Source organism: Dreissena polymorpha, chromosome 9 (assembly GCF_020536995.1).
Source record: "Dreissena polymorpha isolate Duluth1 chromosome 9, UMN_Dpol_1.0, whole genome shotgun sequence".
Classification (NCBI taxonomy): domain Eukaryota; kingdom Metazoa; phylum Mollusca; class Bivalvia; order Myida; family Dreissenidae; genus Dreissena; species Dreissena polymorpha.
In genome coordinates, this window is record NC_068363.1 from 106,043,341 (window position 1) to 106,066,865 (window position 23,525).

Genomic DNA, 23,525 nt, shown 5'->3' on the forward strand with positions numbered 1-23,525 from the left:
TTCCTCAATTTTAAGTTCCGACAAAAGGACTTTTGACAGAAAATCAGCATTAACTATATGTTTGTATATCTCTTTTGTAGATGTAATGGGGGTTTCCTCTGACTGTTTAACTAATATCCCCTTAATTCCTTCGTAACCTGTCTACACACTTCACAGTATTGCACTATTTGCTCTCCAGTTTAAATAAAGGTTTTCCTTCAACACTTTTTACACTGCGATCTTTTCCTTTCAACCAACTGAAAATGTTGCCACTTTTAATTGCTGGTTCATCTCCACACTTATTGTTTTTTAGAAATGTTTTGAACTCATCAAAGATAATTTATATTCTGAATCAGTTTCGTCAAAAACTATTCTAAGTTACCTCAGTGATGGAATATGAAAAGTCATTTTGGTTGTCAATCTGAAAGAGTAAAGAAAACTATGTTTTAAAATCATATAACTTCTATTAGTTTTAATTTCAATCATTTCATATTACATGTTCGGTGCTTGTTACATGTCAAATTTAAAATCTAACAAAGGTGAACATAAAATTATTTTACTAACAAATTTCAAGCTTACCTGTTTTATAAATATAAAAAATCAAAATAAATGTTGTATTGGCTATGAATATTTGGCACAACTGATAATAACACTGGTCGATAACTCTCTGAAATATGTTGCAGCATATTCAGATTTGGCCAGATATAACACCTGGGTTCATTTATTATCGCCAAACAGGCTGTTGTCAGCCTGACAGGGGAGTGTGCTTTATGACCACAGAACAGTTAACACTAATTAGTTCTGCTGATAAGCCGATGGCTAAAATCTAGCCGTCCTGGGAGTAACTGAGTAGGACTGTACTCGCTTATTTTGAAAATAAAAGCAGTTTACTGATACAACAACTACTACTAGTACTACTACTACTTCTACTACCACTGTGCAGCAACTACTACTACTGCTTCTGCTACTAAAACCGCTATATATAATAATACTAATACTATCAATTATAATACTAATATAAAGAAATGGAACCTGAAATGAGCTGCATGTGAATCGTTTTAAAACAGTTTAATACAAACATACCTTAATACCTTACACCACATCCAATTTATTTATTTTTTGCTTAATATACATTTATATCCTACACATAAACATGCTCATAAGAAACAAGACTCAACCGTTGTTTCATTCTTGATCTTTAGTTATTTACATTCCCCATGTGTTGGTGTTATCTATCTGTTTACAATAGCCATGAAATCCCCCGATTATGACTCATACCTACGGTCGCGTGGTATTGCCATCTCGATATAAACATAGCTTAATAGTCACTGTGTCTACTGACTTTTAAAACATATGCAATTAGTTTATGTAAAGAATGTATTGCTTTCCATGCAATTTGTCTTTTTTTTCTAGGACGTTCATTTATAATCGTTATCAGTCATATTTGTCAAATAAGGTTGAATAGATTCTACATGATTTAATATATTATTTAGTATAAAATTGAATTTTATTTTCTCTAAAAGAAAGGGCGTGTACGATGTAAATATAGCATATGCTATGAATATAATTACAAATTCAAATAAATAAAAAGGAGTTTGTTAGTTTAATGTATATAAATATGTGCAATAGTGAAAAAAACACGTTTGCCCAAGTAGGATACCGTATTTATTGTTTATATATATATGGTTTAAGCGATCTCGACCGAACGTAAATTGAAGTTAATTAGAAAGTGTATATATAGAGAGTTATCTAGTTAAATACTATTCAAGCATGAGCCATTACTATGATTTAAGTGGGACGCGACTTTAATTATATTTAATAACACGTATGTATTTGTTATAAGACTTTCAGTTTATAAATAGCTCATATATTAAACTTGTCAAAAAAGAATATTTGATTGAGACTAGACCACAAAGTACAGTACAAGATTTGTAACGCATGGGATTAACTGAGGAGTCGTTAAGTATAGATCGTAAGATATGCGTGGCTTCTGAACGAGAACCATCGATTAATGACTCACAAACACAAAAGTGAATTCGATAATTTTAATTTACGCCAAACTACACTATTTACAATTAAATACGTCAATGTGCGCACGTTCTTCTGAAGGAGTTAACCTGAAATGACAAATTTGGGTTAACAAGTAAGGTAGTAAACGATGTCATCAAAACTAAGTATATATTTTTCATTTGTTGTTGTAATTGTTTCAAAATACCAATATTATTTAAGTGAAATGTTCGAAGATTTTCGTGTTTGTGAAAAATATCAGAACAATTTTATTTTAAATAATGTGGTATTATCAGTATATCAAGAAAACAAGTTCAACAATTTGTATAAGACTGTGCGAAACGATATATTTCGTGTTTGTTTAGAAATCAGTGTTATTTTGTTTTCGTATAATTCATCAATTTTGGAGTCATGGCTTTTTCCGGATCGCGGTATTGTAGTGGATATGGTGTCCGCCTAGCGATCGGGAGGTAACGGGTTCGATCCCCGTTCTGGGAGCGTTCTTTCTATCTCCCCCAAAGAAGTGCTGGTTCTAACCAGGCTTAAGACTCATTGAATAGTCATATTGCGTCGATGCTCCTGCAATTAATGGGAAGAAGAAGAAGGAAGAAGAAGAAGAAGAAGAAAAGTTTGTCCAGCACGGATGGATACTGCCTGAAGTGACAAGTGTTGCGAGCTCACAAGTTTATTGTGAAGAAAAAATTCAATGGCCATTGTCAGATTAAATAAATAAAAGCATCGCACTTAATCCATCTTATCCGGGGCTTTACTTTCCCCATTATGGTTTGACTTGTGCTTGAACTGAACAGGTGTAAAGCATGGTGATGCAGACAATCACGCGCTTCTGTAAGTGCTTGAGAGTTTGTCCAATCTGTATCTCTCAAAAAAGCTTATCGGTGTTTTTCTTAGACACTTATTTTCCACAAATGGAACAAGAAAACAACCTTAACCAAATACATTTATTTCATGAATAAAGTACAAGGCTCCATCTTTTTTTAACAAAAAGAGTCAAAGTATTATACATGTATAAAATATACACCATATTTAACCCATTAATGCCTAGTGGACTCTCCCATCCTGCTAAATTTGATCAATCTATTTCCAAAATAGGGATATCTAGTATATTTATTTCTATATTTAGAATATTTCTTAAAGAAATTCCTTTAAGCATACAGCGCAGACCCAGATGAGACGCTGCATCATGCGGCGTCTCATCTGGGTCTACGCTGTTTTCAAAGGCCTTTTTTCTCGACGCTAGGCATAAATGGGTTAAACCAGCTAATGGTTACATGCTTTTTTCTGATAATGTTTCTTGTGCTTACTTATGCATATATTCAAACTACGTCACAGCTTTTGAAAACATCAACTTTGAACCGCTTTTTAATGATGAAAATCTCAGTTTTTAGTTGCCTATTTTTGTTTCTCGGGAGGTGATAAGTCTGCCCGCCGTCGGTTCGCCCGTTCGTCCGCCAGACCGTCTATCTGGAAACTGGATTCTGCAATTTCTCAAAGAGAACAGCATATTGTTGTATGGAACTTGGTATGAAAACGGGATGAGTATGCACCACAGTGTATTTTAGTATTACGTCATTATACTCGGCATCATGCTCTGCTCTCAGTCTGCACTTGGCTTTATATTCCTCGAATCAATGAAATAATGTTCAATAAATTATCAGACGAGTGCACACGTATATATGCGAAATCTAGAACGAACCTAACGCCAAGCAAATAATGACATATTATATCATTATTGTTTTTTTAACTTAATTTGTTTACATTTGATACTAAAACAGTGTGATTTGTGCCGTGTGGTTGCATACGTATCCCCGTAAATATAATTATGCTATGAAGTTTTGTGCATGAGACGTTGGCCTTTGGTCACTTGTCATAAGTAACAGACCTCTTGCTTTCTTCCTGTAATAAAATGTATGCCCTGCACCATCATTTTCGCTTTGTTTATACACTACTTCTACAGCAGTTTTTCTCTTTGTAGCGCGTGAAAGCAGGACTTACGTGCTAATGTACTTAATATTTGTATTTTTTTAGATAAATAAACCGGGTTTATTACTGCATTTAAATTGAAATCTCTCTCAATAACTAATAGCTCATCATCTACGGTCACTAATTTAGGGTGTTGATAGGATGTTCTTAGAGTATCTTCTTTTTCTTATCCCTTGTAAAATTAACATCCACAACAGGCGCACCCTAAAGTACACAGTAGGTGGCTTAGTTCGTAAGCCAGGAAAATTATTATTTAAACTGATTCACTTTGTAAAACTATGTACACTTTCTTTAGTATTTACACTGGATTTGAAAGTCAATTATTGTATCATACAATGTCAATATGATATGTACTGCAATACAATAGTAGAACCACGTAACCTTAGCTCCCAGTAAACACTGATTTCCTCGCAGAGATTATTTCGCAAATTGTGTAGACAAACAATAAAACGTCTGGTTTGAAGTTAAACGTGCACCTTACTATCATTGTCTCGAATACATGTTCCGAACACGTTGACCAGTCCACACTAGGTTTAAGAAAGTCACGCTATGTAAAATATCTCATAGTAATGTAATGCGGTATTATTAAATAGGATACCATCTAGCCGGTTGTTAACTCGGTTACCTGATGTTAAAATTTCCATAGTGTCGTTTTTCACACAGCAGAGAGGACACAGCTATGAATCAAATTCTGGCTAAACTAAGATTTATTTACTTGAAGAACAACTGTCACAGTCAACCCACAAAGTTGGAGAGCAACCAAGAAACTTCCCTGGATGTCAAAGTACAGTTCATGTAGATTGATTTTCTCCTTGGCTCTTGCAGTTCTTTTTAACGACTATATTGACCAGCCTTGTTCATCTCGATTTTAAAACTGGATTATTCAGGTGGCCATGCGTATTACCCAGGTCATATAACGAGAGAAAGTGTTGTATTGGGCCGGCTCATGGGTTGTTCTTCTTGCATTTGATGCCGTTTGTAAAGTTGTATTCCAATAGAAATTGTGCCTTGATAACTGATATTATTGAACATGTATCTTCAGGTCTAGAACAGCTTCTACAGGAAGGAGACCATTAATTAAATGTCTGCATGGTTAGCAACAGGTTAGTATTGTCATTACATATGTAACATATGATTTCAAGCATCATTCAGAGTTGATGCCGTGAAGACCAGCAACTGCCTTTTCTGTTAAATGTTTAATTTCATATTTTAAAGACGATGACGAAAAGCTTCTGATGAGGCCAAGATGGGTTGCTAATGATTTGCGGGTGGATCCGAATGTAGGCGGCTGTAATAAGTAGCATTCTTATGCTGCAATTGTGCTGGCTATATTAGTTGTCAACTTGGGTCCTACTATGGTTGAAGGACTGAGGAATGCTCCTGGAGATCACAATGTCCTCAGTACTCGAAGTATGCCAGGAACGTTGGATGCTGGACACAGAGGGCTGGGTGTTCAGTGGAGTTCTTGGAGATACTGGCATGTGCTTTTGAAGGATGAGGAGAAGCAGACTGGAGCGTCTTGATGCGTGTTCTAAATTCGTGGTATTGGGAGTGATGACAACAGTTGTGTTCCTCGGTTTGATAGAGGTTATGCGGGATATTGTTCGAGGGAGTGATGACCACAGTTGTGGTCCTCGGGTTGGCAGCTGTTGTGAGAGACTCTGGCGTGATATTTTCCCAGGCCCTTTGATGAGGAGGGACACTGTGTGTCTGCCTTGTCCGGAAAAATTCGGGGAATGTGCTTCCTATGTTACCATGTAGAATTGAGTTCCAGTCAGGAAATATGTCCTCAGCTACCCTTCCATCCATAACTATTAAAGCAGGAAAGACTAGCGAAATTTTTTCTGCCTGGATTACTTTCACGGATTTCTTTTTGTATTTTGGCCGTTTGAGCGTTTATCGAGCTTGTGTGATTTCGTCAGAAAAGTCTCTGTTAATGCTGAAGTTTGACCCTCTTAACCGATTTGCACGAGAGAGATCATTTCAAGTTTATTGAACGTCCGGAAAGTTCACAATGATACCCCTGCTGGTGCTCCTTGAGAGTCTTCCAAGATGGTGAGCTCGCTGAATTCTTCGATGGTGCCTTATCTTGAGCTGTTCATCAAGAAATTGAGCAATGACTTTAAAACAGTTTTCATTTCTTTGCTCGACTATTCCACCAAATATGAGATTATTTCTTCGGCTCCTTGCCTCAATGTCAATGGATTTGTATTCAAGGAGTTTTAAACGTAAATTTTGTTCTGACAGTGTATCTTCTATTGATATCAATTTTGTATGCATCTTTAAACATTCTTCAACCTTGTGATCAAAATGTTCATTTGTTTAAATATATCTGTCACTTTTCCATCAAGTGATAATTGAAATACAACAAAGTTGTTTTTACATCGAACATATGTTGCAATCAAAGGTGCGAAAGTTTCCCTTTGTGATTCACACCTATACAGTATTATCCACACCTATCCACTTATATATTATCAGTGGAACGAACTGGTAGTGGCACGAAACGTCCATCACCCCACAGTTCAAAATTGCTATTTTTCGGATAAACTTTATTTATTTCATGGGCTAAATGACAAAGTGCGAATACCAAAAAAGTTGCTCATTATTAGCAGGTATGATAGAAGCATGTAAATAATTTTTAATTTACACCGAACTGAGCACCTTTGTACAGTTTTCAACCCATAACCTATAAGCGCCAACACATCTTCTCTTTAGAAGAAGTGCTGGAATGGAAGTAAAAGAAGACATAAAAACTGCATCTTGTACCTTATACGTGTTAAGCTTTCAAACATTTTTTCCTGTAATTAAAAAAAGATTATCTTATACAAAGGATGTTTTGGTAAAACATAGAATTTTGTATTTAATGAAAAATGTATGATGTTACATGATGAACAACAGTTTACGCTTTTGATAAAGCAGTCATGCCAAGAAACAGATTAGCATGTAACCAGCAAAGTTCATCATTGTCTTCAACACTGTGGTGACAGCAATTAACACATGTATGATTAAGTAATTAATAAGCATTATACTTTATATACTTGGTATTAATGCGCATGCGTGGAAAAGTGTAGACATGGACTTTTAAAAACAACAGTTTTTGGCTCTAAAAATTAATGTATAAGTGCTTACTAGTGTTTTTTCATGAAGAATACCCGACATGAGGCAGTGCTCCAACATTTTTACTCAATGCCGGCTAATAGCGACAATTCATAAACAAGACAACCCAAACAGGTCAGAATAGGAAAACGTAATGCCAACACCCCATTTACGGGTGATGATAACCATTGTTCCGAAACCGGTTTGGCAAATCAGCAAACTACAAGCACGGGAAAATCAAGCGCGATTCAAGCGGTCAACACACCAGCAACGTATGTAAACATTCCCTTGAATGATTGCCTAAGTTTTCAAAACAGTCAGGAATACGTTTCGTCAATAATTAACCCTTATAACATCTCACTAGTCGCTATGAATTTTAGTCAACCGAACTTTGGAAAACCGCATTTTTTATGTTCACTCCCCAAACTTCTGCCGGCCAACAGAACATTACACCAAATTGAACATTGGGCATAATGAAAGACGTGAAAGCTATCACAACGCCATTCCTCCTAATCGAGAAACATTAAGCACTATGAGTTTAAAGATCACCGAAATGGAAAACAAACTCGGAAATTTAGACCAAAGGGTTACAACTATTGAAAACTCTTGCAGCTTCATAAGCAATGAATTTGACACACAAACAGTTCAGCTCACACAAACACAGGCACAATTAAAAACGTTAAAATCTAAATGTGCGACTATGAAAAAAATTCTTAAGAATATGATTCCAAAGAGGAGATAAACGAAAAGTAGTCGACCTTGAAAGTCGCTAATTGAGGGAAAATCTAATGTTCTACGGAATCGACGAGACAAATGACCCAGTCAATGAAAACAGCGAAACATTAGTTAAAACACTCATTCTAGACGTCCTGAAAATCAATACACAAATCATGGTATTCGATAGGGTACACAGAATTGGCCCAAAAGGAAATAGACGAACGAGACCTATCGTCGCCAAAGTCCATAGCTACAACGACAGAGAGACAGTGCGTCAAAAATCGTTTGACACAGAAAGCGGAAATGGAATAGCGTAACATTGAAGTCGGCGTCCAATGACCCCAACAAATCAGACAGGCCAGAAAAGCTCTGCATTTCTTGCCAAGGAAGCGGAATCCAGATGGGAAAAAACACGGATGGTAGACAACAAACTCTACATCAACAATTAATTACGTCATAAGTACGTCAACGGAAACGTCATCAACATTAGACAATAGGAACATCATGAGAATGACATCAGCTTCCTGTCGTGGAACGTTAACGGACTTGCTCGGAAAATAAGTGATCCAGATTTCCTAAGTGAAAGAACATCATATGACATTATACTTTGATCAGAGACTTGGCTATCATCTAACACGTGTGTCCATCTGGACATCAATAGGTTTAAAAGCGAACATATCGTCATATCCTAAGAAAAAAAAGTGCAAACACCACAAAAGGGCGATACAGTGGAGGTATTTCATTATATTATAAAAATGATTTACCAAACAAAATTAAAATAGAAGATACAAATAAATTAGGATAAAATGTTGTAAAACTATTTTTAACTTTGATCAAGATGTGTATATATGTCATGCATACAATAAAAACCTAAAATCTCAATACCAGCGATATTGATTTTTTGAAATAATAGAATTCGATATAGAACGATATAAAATCCACGGAAAGATATTAATTACGGGCTATTTGAATAGCAGAACCTCGACATGCTTGAGAGAGAACGATGTTTTAGATATTGATTGATATATCGATGATGACGTGACATTACAAAACAATGTTTACATCACGCCGCGATTAAGTAAAGATCACGTGCTTGATGCGCACGGTAAACGCCTCATCGAGTTTTGTCAATTGACCAGTCGCCAAATTATCGATCGCTCCGCCCACATAGTCACGTGGTCTAGTGATTAGAAAACTCCGACAAGCAGATCGCAATTATAGCGGATTACGTGAGGGAAATTCTATATTTGTAGTGATGTATTATGCTCTTTTCTATAAAATAAATTATTAAAGCCGCACACTAAACTAGACTGCTTTGTAAAACGTTAATACAATCATAAAAACTTTAGAGAGAAATGGCGTAATCAAAATAAATGAGTTAACGGCAGACTGACTATCAGAAACGTTTCTTATACATATTATATAGGGAGGTGATGAAAAATCCGTTGTAAAAATGAGCATTTATTTCATATTGATTTTGAACTTGTATTCAACCGTCTGACAGTAAACCCGGTGGCTATTCATATATAATTTTGAAAATATTTTTATTAAATTCAAATGACATATCCATATTATGATGGGTTTTTTGTTTATTAAAAATGTTTAGATCTTTGTTTTATTGTGTTAGTTTTAAAAAGACACCGATTTTTTTTATTTAGATATAAATTAAATTTTGATTGTAACCATAATTTAATACAGGCCTGATTTCGTGGTTTCATTAACAGATAGTCTAATATGCATTTTATTACATTTATGTTTCATGCGAACCTGTTACATTTCACTATCAAAAAATGAAATGTTGGTATTACGGTGCTGTTCACGAACATTCGAATTGAATACATTTAGCATATTATGCATTTGCTTATTTATAACAAGATGGCCCTTATATGTTAATTGCAATTTTCACATTTCTCCCCGTATCAATATATGTTGTATTAGAAATGTTGTTGTTGTAATATAAGCCGTACATTTTACACTTGAAGTCGCTTTAAGCTGGCTAAACCGCGTTGAAATCACCTTTTTGTTGTTTTTACTTTAGTTAAAACAATATTTAAGTTAACAATTTATAATGATTTCCCTTGTTTATGATCCACAGAAAATAAATATATAATTGGAAATCATTTAAGTAATTAAATAGTTTTCTTTTCTTGTGTACAGTACCTAACAATGCCTTAATGTTCCTTCATTCTGAGATCCACGCAACATACTGTTATTTATTAATCATCGACAATTACGCTGAGATTAATAAGCACGTGTGGCAATTATTATGTTGCCCAAACTGCTTAATAATATTGTGCATCAAACGGTATAACACGTTTAATAGAACACACACCTGGTGTAGTTAAACTATTTATTGTGTTTGTTTTCTCATTACTCGTTCATATGTTCAAGAAATAAAGATAAAATAATAACCTTTTATTAAGTATGTATAGCACCTACAATTTTGAATAATAATCGAACAGTAATGATCATGCATTTGATATAAAATCTGTGTAAACTCTTAAAAATTACGTCCATTCCATATGTACAACACGCTTTGTTTGTCGGACAAAATGGCGGCCAGATAAGCGTTGCTGAGGGGTGTGTGAAAAATCGATATCTGATTGGCTGATCGACAAAATGTGGGCGGAGTTGGCGACTGGTCAATTAAGTTCGCTTATAATGGGTAATGGTCGGCTGCATAGTGACCGCGACATCGGAGTATTTACATTTCATTCATTCAGTGAGAGTAGCGTTGGAGATTATCTTTTATTAAGTTTCCGAGATTTTGACTGCGTTTCGTATTTTGGGATATTAGATCAAAATGAATTTTCGGACCATTCGGGGCTAGTATTTTGCTTACAGTCTTACCAACAATTACCCTGAAAAGCCGAACAATTCAAATCTTATTTGATTGAATACCAAGCCAACATAAATTCGTTGGCGGATCGAATCGATAATGGGAGTGATATTGATATAATATCCTCACATTTTATGGATATTTTGGAAACAGGTGCGGCCCAAGTATTTGAGAAAAAGCACACCTCTTCTCATAAAAGTCATCCGTCTAATGATAACGAAAAACCCTGGTTTAACCAAGAATGCCGTTTAGCAAGATCGGAATTTAAAAAATCTCGAAATAAATTTCTGAAGGATAAAACCAATTCAAGTTAAGGACAGGCATTCTTAAACTCAAAAACTAAATACACACGTACAAGCTGCAAAGCAAAATGTAATTTTAAGACCCACGAAAGCAACATCTTTCGAAATTGAGTAAATCGAACCATAAAGATTTTTGGAACGCCTAGCCGGTACGAGCACTTTAAGAACCTTTACTCAACTGAAGAAACCCCCGAAAATGCATAACCCGAACACACCCTAAACACCCAAGATATCGAATTAGATAGAGAATTAAGCCTATAGGAAATCATTTAAGCAATACGTTCACAAAACATCAACGGTAATAGTGGTATTGATAAGCTATGTGCAGAGGTTTACAAATGCGCAATCAGCGAACTAGCGCCGTTCATTCTTAAGTTATTTAATAGTCTATTCGACCATGGGGAATACCCGAGTCATGGGGAGAGGGCATAATTGTACCGATCTTCAAAGGCGGAAACATGGAAGATGAAACGAATTACAGAGGAATCACTTTAGTTAATATCCTTCCAAAAACATATTCAACTGTACTTTTAAATCGTTTGACGGAATGGTCCGAAAATATGAAACTATCATAAAAAACCAATTTGGTTTCAAAAGGGTAAATCAAAATAGATTGTATCTTCGTTCTGCATTCTATAATTACAAAAACACTTAGTAAAAAAGCAATTATATTGCGCCTTCGTGGACTTTGAATAATGTTTCGATAAATTAGCGACAATTATTTTCCAGAAACTTATTAATGAAAATGTCAGCTCCAAATTCGTAAACGCGGTCAGAGGTATGTACAGTACCATGAAATCATGCGTGCGATATAATTCTACGTACTCGTCGTTTTTCGAGTCAAAACAAGGTGATCAAAGCTCAACTTTACTCTTCCTCTTTTTCGTAAACGATTTTTCACAAACATTAATGAAAACATAGACGGACTATTCACGTTAGAAAATCAAAAGCTATTTCTGTTACTTTTTGCCGACGATGCCGTTTTGTTCGCACACACTCCGCGAGCGCTCTCGTCATTGCTTAAAGACCTCGAACATTACTTCCAACATTGGCGCCTATCTGTCAATATCTCGGTGTGCAGCTCTTAAAAACGGCAATTGGAATATAACACAGAAAAATATTCAAGTAGGTACAACATTAACATATTCAGCGGAAATATGGGGTTTAAAAGAAAGTTACGATATAGTAACGATATAGAACTAGTACACCGAAAATTTATCACAGTTAGAAAATCAACATTCAGATGGTTTATATGGAGAATTAGAAAGGTACCCTATGGTTATAAAACAAAAACTAAAAGTACTTAAATACTGGATATTGTTTTTAATAAACCCGAATAACAAATTATTAACAAGACATATTTATCATTTGTTAAAAGAGGAAGCTGATGGAAATATCACATACGGAAATAAAAAAAATGGGCCTTCGAAATAATATCTCTATTAGAAAATATTGGATGGTGGAATCAAAACGAAGTTTTACCAAATGATTTCGACCTAAAAAATATATCAGATCGAATATATGATATTTTTTAACAGTCGTGGTACTCAAACATTAATAATTCAAATCGACTAGCCTCTTATAGCACCTATAAGGACGATTTTGAATTTGAGGCATATCTTAATAGCATAAACGAAACAACATTTAGAATTGCCCTAACTCAGTTTAGAATATCTGCACACAATAATGCGATCGAGAAAGAACGAGATGAAAATATCCCAAAAGAAAATAGATTGTGCACATATTGTAATATGAAAGTCATCGAAAGTGAATACCACTTCTTACTTGTATATCCAGCCATACCACAATCAGAAAACAATATTTGAAACCATATTACTGTCACTGGCCATCAATAAACAAGTTCCGGTCTCTTATGTCGTCAAAATCAACTAAAGTAATAAACAATTTATCGAAGTACATATATTATGAAACAAGATCACGAACTATTTTTACATCGAATATACCCTAAATAAATAGCACGTTATTGTCTCTTGCATCATTTATAAGAAGATAGTGTAAAGGACGCTAAATCATAATGTATCCTACATGCAAATAAATGTTGTTGTTATTGTTGTAAATCAAGATAATATGTACTATGCAAATTCTGTTTGCACGGCACTTACATCTCTGTTAATCATTCTCAGATTAATGTTTAAAATATGTCATGTTCCTTTCACTTTTCACGCTATAACTCTATTGTTGGCTAACAGTATGCATTGTGCTATTTTATGCCAGAATAAAGATATGTTATGCTATGTTATGTTAAATTAATGTTTAAATTTAGAGCATTAAATATTTTCTGTTCTCTATGCATGTCTGGAGGGTTCAGAGTGTATTATGTACAAAACAAAAATATTTTCATCATGCTAATATATATTGATTAATAATTTGTTGTGATATTTTCACAAAGATTAAGTTTAAAAAGAAAAATAACGATGAAAACAAATAGTGCATTTTATATTGATTTTATTGTAATAAATTGTGGAAAAGTATGTGGTCTCAATTGTGTGATGTATTACTGATGTGTTCGTAAAAGGTTGCTTATACGCAATCAGTCATTTATATATTTGTTATCATTGCAGATCTTCGAAAATTCATTTTGCCAATCCTGGTGCAACCTTTGCTTACCAAGCTTAAATTTAACTGTCAGTTTGGACACTATGTCGATGATAATATGTACGATATATTGTGTTGTGATTGACTTTTTTAACAGATAAAGTGTTTTATTTCAGACTTAACATGTCATTTTTCATCAAGGAATAACAAAAAAATACAATTTTATTGATATGCATGAATAAGTAGTAAATAATATCAACGATCTGTATCTTATGTTGTTTTTTAACAGTCTGTCATCCATAAGTAAACACATTAAGCACGTAAAGTATGTTTAGGGAATACAATGTATACATTTTTGTTGTTTCTGCAAACTAAGTCAGATACATGAAAATCTGTTTCATGATTGATGATGAACAACTCACTCATAGTGATTTCACTATAAAATATACTGTACAGTAAAATAAATATGTTGTATTGTATGCCTGGTATGTGTTCTAAAAATAAAATCGCTAATACTGTTGTAGTTCATATTCTCATCAAGATACATATATTGTGGATAACAAATAGCATGTATATGCAATAGAAAATGTACTGTTTCCATAGCAACTGTTAACGCAATTAATTTTGTGTAATTAATTTCATCAATCATTGAATAAAATAGAATTGCTAAATACAAAGACTTATGGCGGTATAGATGCACAACACAAATTGTATCATGAGCAGTTATTCATGTTAGTTCCTTGTTCGTAGCTATAGAAACTGGTCAATCTCTGAATACACCTATTTCAAGAAAATGTGCATACATTTTTTATTATAAAAATGTTTATGATGTTTCATATCTGTCTAGGGCCTTTTTCTTGCTGTCATGTTTTTGTATTATATTCTTTAAAATGGTCATACATATGAAAAAAGAACATGTTTGTTTCCATGAAAACCATGAGTATTTCTGATTTATATTACTTCAAATAATTCGGTATTTTTAATCAAATACATCAACATACGCGAATAATGGAGTTATTATCAGCACAAACTGATAAGCATAACATGTACTGATACTTATTGAATTAAAATGTAATTTCTTCAAAACAGTGCCATTTGGCGCGTAAGATTTGCAACACAAAAATGAACAGGAATTGCGAAAATGCTGACTTTGAAATAAGTTTACCTTCTAAATAATACAATTGAAAACAAAAGTTAAACTATTTTTGTGTGTTTTCACTTGTAAGTCGCATATTCACCGCATGAAATGTGAGTTATTATAGTCAAACCACACATTAGTGTTAGTAGATACAAATTATACATCCGGAGTTCACATCATATGTGTCCTCATCGCTTATTATGAGTTTATCTCTCCGCCATCGAAATATATCGTTTGTACATATTTAACACGAATTAAGTTTTTTCGGACCATTTAAATCACACATTCATGGCCGCGTCATGCGAAAATGGGTCTTATGGCGTTTCGGGCAACGCTCAAGCCCAGCCTGTTCATTTGCGTGGTCTGGTCATAAGCGATGCTGTCCGCTATAAAATCACTCAATGTTTTATGGTCTCATTATGTATCTCCTGTCCAGACTGAGAGATGTGCAGACTGGGTGGGCTATACATGTAGCTATGATGGGCGCATATGGCATAAGAACCATTTTCGCATGACGCGGGTCCTTTTAAATCTCATTGTGAATTGTAAATGGCATATTTTAGCAAAATGCATTTCGATATAAAATTGAATTCAAAAAGCAAATGCAGCAAACTGGCAAATAAGGGTAGCCTATTCAGGCGTTCAGGAACGATTTCCAGACGTGCTGACCGAGTACGGCAAACATTTGTGGTTAGAAAATTAATTGATTTTCTCTTAACCTGATACTATACTATTTCGGTAGTGTTTTTTTTTTTCATCTTAAAAGCAAAAATGTTTTTATCGACAGTCATTTATGTCCCTGACGATTTAGTGACTGCGTACGGAACCTGAAATTCTGCGAGATGGGCCACATTTTGTGTATATGTGTCGCTTGAACATGCAGAGTAGTCCGGAATTGCGTAAATTAAAACAGTGTTACATCCTTTACGCTGCGCACAGACACAGTGATGCAGCCAAATGTCAGGGGGTTTCTTTCTATTCAGCCTAAAAAATAGTCAAGTGTATTCATTCGTGCCTGCTTGCGTTATGTAGAGGTCATTTAAGGTGAAAAGCTGGGTAAAACAGCTACGCAGAAAAAGCGCACGAGTGTTCTATACCGATGTTCAGGTAGGAGACTTGTTGACACCGTGTGAACTACTAGGGTAACAAGTAATGCATCAACAACAAAGTAATTGTAAACAGAGCTTTCTTTATGACAACCTAATACCATCGTGGGATACCCACGTTCGACCCATTCCGCTCCACTCCATTTATCGACCGTGGGGCATTGCGAACTCTTTTCACCGTTTTAGGGTGTGTCAAATCCAGTAATTTCATTGGATCCCTCACGATTTTATGAGGATTTTTTTACCAATGATACAACTCGTTCTATAGAGACTTCGGGTTTGTTGTCAAAATAGCGTCGTCCGTAGACATGGAATTTCTTCGTGCATGCGAATATTTAAAATTGAGAATTTATACGACTTTCATAGTATAATTTTTCCCTTTTATAATTCCACAACAAAACACACATTTATTTTCTATGGCGGCCGCCATTATCCAGGCGAAGCATTGACACCTACAAAGCGAAGACTATTCTTTTTGTAAACTGCGATTTCATTGGTCTACTGAAAGGTTGCAGTTAAGGTCAAAACGGCGTGTATTGCTTATAGACAATCCTAGAAATCGATACCTCCCGGATTACCCGCCCCTGAATACTCTCGCGCGCCTCCAAAACGGTACTGAAGAAATAAACATGGACCTATATATGTGTGTATAGGTCCCTACGCAAAACAAGGAAGCGAAACGGGTTTATCAAATATATTTGAGGATTTAAAGAGTTTCTGTTATCGATCTGACAACCACGTAATAGTTCGTTTTTTATATTAATATAAATTACGTAATTAGTAGAAATAAGGTTCATCTGCATTCGTTTAAGAGTAATAACACACAGCATGGACATGGACCTATTTGTGTAGGTCCCTGGCATGAATAAGTTCTTGATTGTCATTTAACATGTTATTTAAAGGTGACGCGTGATATCTTATCTAAATTTCGGTATCAACACATGTGCAGACATGTGGTGTCACGGGCAAATCCATAAACGCTTTTAATCCACACTTGGAACATCGCCTCCCATTGAGCGAATTCGTTCGCGCCTTTATCGCTGATGTTTTTTTCAAGAGATGTATGATGCTGTCATTTATAATCCGTAATTAAAGGAAAATAAATGACTTATTTTGTGCATGTTTTTATTTTTTAAGCGTAAATTTAGACCGTTTTACGAACATTTAATAAAGACATACGTTTAGGAAATCTAGAGAACACAATTGGAACTATTTAAGTTTATTTAAGGCTCATTATTTTTCATGTTGAACATTTCAATCGTGAATTAAGATGTTATTAAGAAAATTTAATAATATTTCAGGCAACATGTAAAACGTTATTTAAATAATAATATAAGAAAGTTGTAGACAAAAGCTGATATGTCCTTTTCAATAAAAAAGTATGACATATCCTGACATCTTACACAGTTTTGCAAGCTAGTTATTTTTGTATTAGCTTGAGAGCGAATTTTAAATAAAAGATTGCTAAAAACCACTTTAGTTTTAGACTAAGCTAGATACATAATTTTAATTAAAAAAAATCTCTACCTGAAAATCTTACAGAGTTTCGATAGCAAAGATTTACGAAACAATTTTAGAATCATAAACTTCATTTCGGCTATAGATTTGTATATTACCTTTAAAATGACACTTACAAGGGAAATATTAATAGCGAAATGGTAACTGTTTAGACAAACAAAGAGATGTATTATTCAATTAAAGAAGTCGTCCTAAGTCTTTAATCTTACAACGTTTCTTAATGAATATCTCCGGAAAGTATAGAAAGTACGACATTTAATAAGAAATAATATAGGCTTAAACAAAGGCAGATATCAATTTAATTGTCTACATCGATCTTAAATCTATCTAATTAATATCAAAGATCTATCCAAAAAATATGGTCTGAATGGATGTTTCCAATCTTTATATATTGATAGATCTTTGTTAATATCTCCGGCACTATTTACGCTAAAATCACAACGTTTACTTCACACTTTAGATATTTCTATACCTTTATAATTATGCTTGAATAATTTTATTCCATAAAGAAATAATTAAATTTTATACAAAGGCATTATGCTGAAAGGTATGCTTAAAAATGCCAACTCTGCCTTAAACATTACGTGTTGTCACTGAATATTGTTGCAGAGACACATATTTTATGAATCTATCGTGTATATTTTTAATTTAAATTATATTGATTTACGATGTGATACATGTCGACACTTGGTTTCATGTTTCACTTGTTTTCAATCCTAATGTGCAAAGTCATAAAGTACTGTTTATTGGAATAAAGCGGGTGTACACTATGATAACGTTGTAATCTGTCAAATTCTTCAGTACCGTTTTCAATCGCGGGTTACGTAATAGCCAATATGGCGGCGCCCATATTATCGATTCTGGGATTGTCTATATTGTCCCACGGCTAATGCTGGAGAGTAACGGAATGAATTAGTCGTGGGTATCCGACGAAGCCTAATACATGAGTAAAAACTACTGCTCGCAGATTTATTTTCATCAATTATCTTATTGTATATGTTTAATATAGTGTCACAAAAAAGTTTTGTACAGGGGATTTCCATCATGAAATTATATTCTTACTGTGAAAGGTATTCGATATTCCAACAATATTCATTTCATATGATGGTGATTGCAAATTTTATTTTATATTAACTGGTTCTAATTATACCATTTTCATGATATTTTTAATGAATTCAGAACGTCAAAAAGATCCATGTTATAACATAAATATGAGGCTGAACAGTGCACACACATCTCGACCTGTGCGTTAAACAAACTCTTTATAAAGTTGGATGGGCTGTGTTCGTTTCACACTTGCGACTTTTAAAGCTATAATATAATTTTGAAAAATGAGTTACGTCTAAGATCATGCAAAAGCGAACAACTTCAGTGCCTCCCGCGCTTTGATTCTAATAAGCGAGTTCTTTTCAAACACTTCAATACACTGTTTATACGCTGTTGTGCACGATAGAGTCACCATCTATTTATGCGTCATTGGTCATTGTCGGCTCGGGTACTACTTACATGTACCCCGGGTACTCTTAAGTATACTTACATGTACCCTGGGTACGGTAAATATACTTAATCGTACTGGTCGATATAAGACTGTACCCGAGTTGTATTCCCGCCTAAAATTCGATGTCGTAACGCGCTACCAATTATTTTAAACAAACTTCTCTTTATAAAACAACTGTATCAACATGCATTTTGAGTATGAGTTTCGATAATTTAGAGGCGATTTTATAGAAAATTGACATAAAAAAAATAGCCGGCAACGACCGAGTACGTGTTAATTTTCCCGGGTACGTTTTAGTATATTTACCGTACCCGGGGTACATGTAAGCAAACTTAAGAGTACCCGGGGTACATGTAAGTAGTACCCGATCCGACAATGACCAATCGAGCTCTATTTATAGTGTAATGTATACACTCTTATTAGTAGTAATTAACCTGAATAAAAAGTTCCCTCCCTTGTTAACATACATTATGGAAATTCGCGCCACTGAGTTTGTGGAACAGCAAAAACCCGTGGTCTCATCAAAAGCGTCAAGACTGAAGAGGCAAGGACCATGGCGGCGTACATCTGGAACAGGTTTGTTTTTCGGTGTAATGTATGATCTGTGCAGTTAATTGTTTTACTTTTTATGACCCCGGATCGAAAGATCGGGGGTATATTGTTTTTGCCCTGTCTGTCATTGTATGTGTCCGTGTGTTCCAAAACTTTAACCAAAGCTTTAACCTTCTTCTTAACTTTTGCAAAATTGAACGTAATAGCTTGATATTTGGCATGCATGTGTATCTCATGGAGCTGCACATTTTGAGTGGTGTGTTGTGATATAGTGGTAAATGAATATTACCTATCCACATCGGCAGATGTGGATGACATCAGGAATGGTGAAATCACAGGATACAAACAGATTAAGTTAACAAGAACAATAAAACACGACTTCTTCTGTCTTGATTCCGGATAGCACACTGGATCCCGGCTTTATTTACCCCCTACTTGGCCAGAGGTCGGAACGGTCCCAACACAATTCGGTTATTCCACCACATTCCTCCCCATTTTATAGCACCCTTTTTTTAATTGAAAAGACTGTGACCCCATGCCCACCCATTACACTTGTTCATGACCTAGCCCTCTTTAACCTGTTTCTCATAATTAAGCATGGGTCAGTCAGACTCCCATTTATCCTCCTAAAAAATCCCTGCACGCATTACATTGATTGACCAGACCACTTATTACCACATAGACCCAACTAGAATCATTTTACTAGATCTTGGCTCATATTTAACCTGCCCACACTTCCCCATACAGCACAGACCACAAGGAGGGATCCTGTCACCTGCTCCATGGTTTGACCTTACTCCTTAATCATATTAATGACCGAAAAGACCCTCAGGATCCCTATGCGTGCCACACCTAGATCCGTAACGACCCTACTACTGACCGCATCTAGCTTAACCTTGACTAAGATCGGCCATAAAACTGACCACACAACCTCAGTGAATATCAGTCGCACAACCAACCACATCTAGTACCACCTCGAACAATATCAGCCATATAATCGACCGCAGCTAGCACAACCATCGGCCATCAAACCGACCGCATCTAGTACAACCTCGAACAATATCGGCCATATAATCGACCACGGCTAGCACAACCATGAAAAATATCGGCCATCAAACCGACCGCATCAAGTACAACCTCGAACAATATCGACCATATAATCGACCGCAGCTAGCACAACCATGTATAAAGTCGGCCATCAAACTGACTGCATCTAGTACAACCTCGAATAGTATCGGCCATATAATTGACCGCAGCTAGCACAACCATCGGCCATCAAACCGACCGCATCTTGTACAACCTCGAATAGTATTGGCCATATAATTGACTGCAGCTAGCACGACCATGAATAATGTCTGCCATAAAACCAACCGCATCTAGTACAACCTCGGACAATGTCGGCCCTAGAATTGACCGCATCTAGCACACACATGAATAATATCAGCCATAGAATTGACCGCATCTAGCACAACCATGTGTAATGTCGGCCATACAATTGACCGTATCTAGCTCAACCTTGAACAATGTCGGCAATACAACCGACCGCATCTCGAACAACCTCAGAAAATGCCGGCTTTACAACAGACAGTATCTTGCAAAACCTTAGACAATGCTGGCCTTACAACTGACCGTAATTTGCACAACCTCAGACAATGCTGGCCTTACAACTGACCGCATCTTGCAAAACCTCAGACAATGCCGGCCTTACAACTGACCGTATCTTGCACAACCTCAGACAATGCCGGCCTTACAACTGACCGTATCTTGCACAACCTCAGACAATGTCGGCCTTACAACTGACCGTACCTTGCACAGTTACAGGGCGCCCCAAATGGTGGCGCCATCCTATTATGATTCTTTATCACATTGCTCAAGTCGCCGTCTTCTACCAGGACTCCGGCATCGACCCTGCCACTTGAGTACATGCCATTGCCTGAGCCCCCACTATTACACCGCTAGCTTGCGCGAGTCAAATAAACCTGTTGCGGACAATCATAAAAGCACAGAAATTACCAGGTGGATCAGTTCTGTGCATGAGCCATTCCTGAACAAATCGGAAATGGCTCACCGCCTTCACCACAACTCGCCGCAGTGAACCTCTAAGCATAAACTTTCCCTTTCCTTAACCCTTTTCTTGTGCCATAGCGACCATCTGGCCACTAAAACCCAAGGCGGCCCCCACTACATCAATAGTGGCTTCATGTTTTCGCAATACAATCAACTCGAACACCTGTTCCAACATCGGAACCTTTTCCGGCAACTGACCAACTACCCGGTCCGAAACCAAGGTCACCTCAGCCGCCTTTTCCACCACAGCCTGTACCTCAATACCGTTTACCCTAGCATCTACTTGGAACATTAAATCAGATTTAATCTGTCTAATGATCACCGATGGGCTCTTATCATTATGGATCAGTTCTAAGCCCTCTACACTGACCCCTTGACTTTTAAATCGCTAAATGAAACCTTTTTACCCTCTGTATGGGTATCGCCACCCTTATCAGGCGCTTGATTTGGGCAATCTCTAGCCATGTGACCACTCTCGTTACACCTGTAACACCGGTCATTCCTAGCTGGAGACTGAGATGAGCTTCTGACGGGCATTGCCAGAAGTTAGTCAAGCTTTCCCATCAAAACATTCATCTTCTCATCCAATAATTCATTTTTCTTCTCCATGGCAACCATCCTATCAACTAGCCTATACTGCGGAGCAACCTTGACCTCGGAAACCTCCATTTGCCCTTCACATTCTACTTTTTTGACCGCTTTCACTCTGCCATACATTAATCCGTGGGTGTGAACAGCCCACTTAAGCTTGTCAATAGCTTGCTCGATAGATGCGGGCCTCTGACAAACAACTAACTCGCCCGCTTCTTTATCCCTAGCACCCATGCAGAATCTTAATATGGACTCTTGCAACATGTACGCCTCGGGCAGGTCCCTATACGCTTTGCCTGCAAGGGTCAATACCCTGTCAGCCCAGTCATCGACCGATTCATCATCTCCCTGTCTAGCACTGGAGAAAGTTACCCTCGCCGTCTCTGGCAAGTCACGGTACCCGAACCGCCTCTCTAGCTTGTCAACAACCTTGGAATAATTAAGCTCTCACTCCCTATCCATCACCAAGGCATAGTATTATCTTGCCTTGTCAGTCAAGCAGAGACATAGGTAGTCTCTCTTTTCTCCAACTCCCCACTCAAAAATAGTTGAGTATTTCTCAAATTTGGTAAGGAAGGCCTGCCAGCTTCCCAGACCATCGTACACTAGTGCCTTAGGCAGCGACTGCAGCCTAGACTTCTGCTGGCCAGGAGGCAAAGCTCTTTGGCCAGCGGGTGCAGCAACATTCTCGCTTACACCTCGCGTTGCATTAACCGCACTCTGGGTGACAAGACGAGGGGCTGTCCTACTCCTGTCCACCTGTGGTGCAGGTACCACCGGAGTCGAGGTTACATACTAAGGTTGGTTAACCTGGTTGGTTAATTGACCCTGACCACCTAGCGAAACTGGTACCTGCGTCACCACCTGGTAAGGCATAGGTTGAGCCCCTTGCGCCATGGCATGGTAATGTACAGGGTACATCCCATGTGCTGGCTGTCCTGGTGAAAACATATCTGGACATTGATGTTGGTTAACAGGATCAATTAATTGACCCTAACCACCTTGCGAAACCGGTACCTGCGTCATTGCCTGATAAAGCATATGCTGATCCCCTTGCGTCATGGCATTGAATTGTACGGGGTACGTTCCATGTGCCATGGGCATTTGAGCCATTGCTTGGTAAGGGCCAGCCTGCATACCATGGTCCTTTGACATATAAGGTGCCGGTGTCGCAGGCCTATTTTGAACAGAATGGCCTAATGATCCATGCTGCCATCCAAGTTTTACCTTGGGTTGAGTTGCAGCCTGGTGCTGCACAGACTTGGCCTGGAGTGACATTTGTGCCGGTGTGTTTGTCCAATGTAGCTCCATCTTATCCACCGACCCCTTGTACCACAATGCCTCAGTCTTGTGCTACGCCACTTTAGGCTTTGCACCCTGATCCACCACCTTAAAATCAGATGATTTAACATATGATGAAGGGGGTCCACTGAGGTTGGCACTATCAATTGCTGCCGACACCTTCGTAATCACATCTTGGCCAAAATTGGTGACAGGTTCACCAAACACCTGATCTTTCTCCATTCTTGACCATAGATTCCGATCATTGACTCACCTT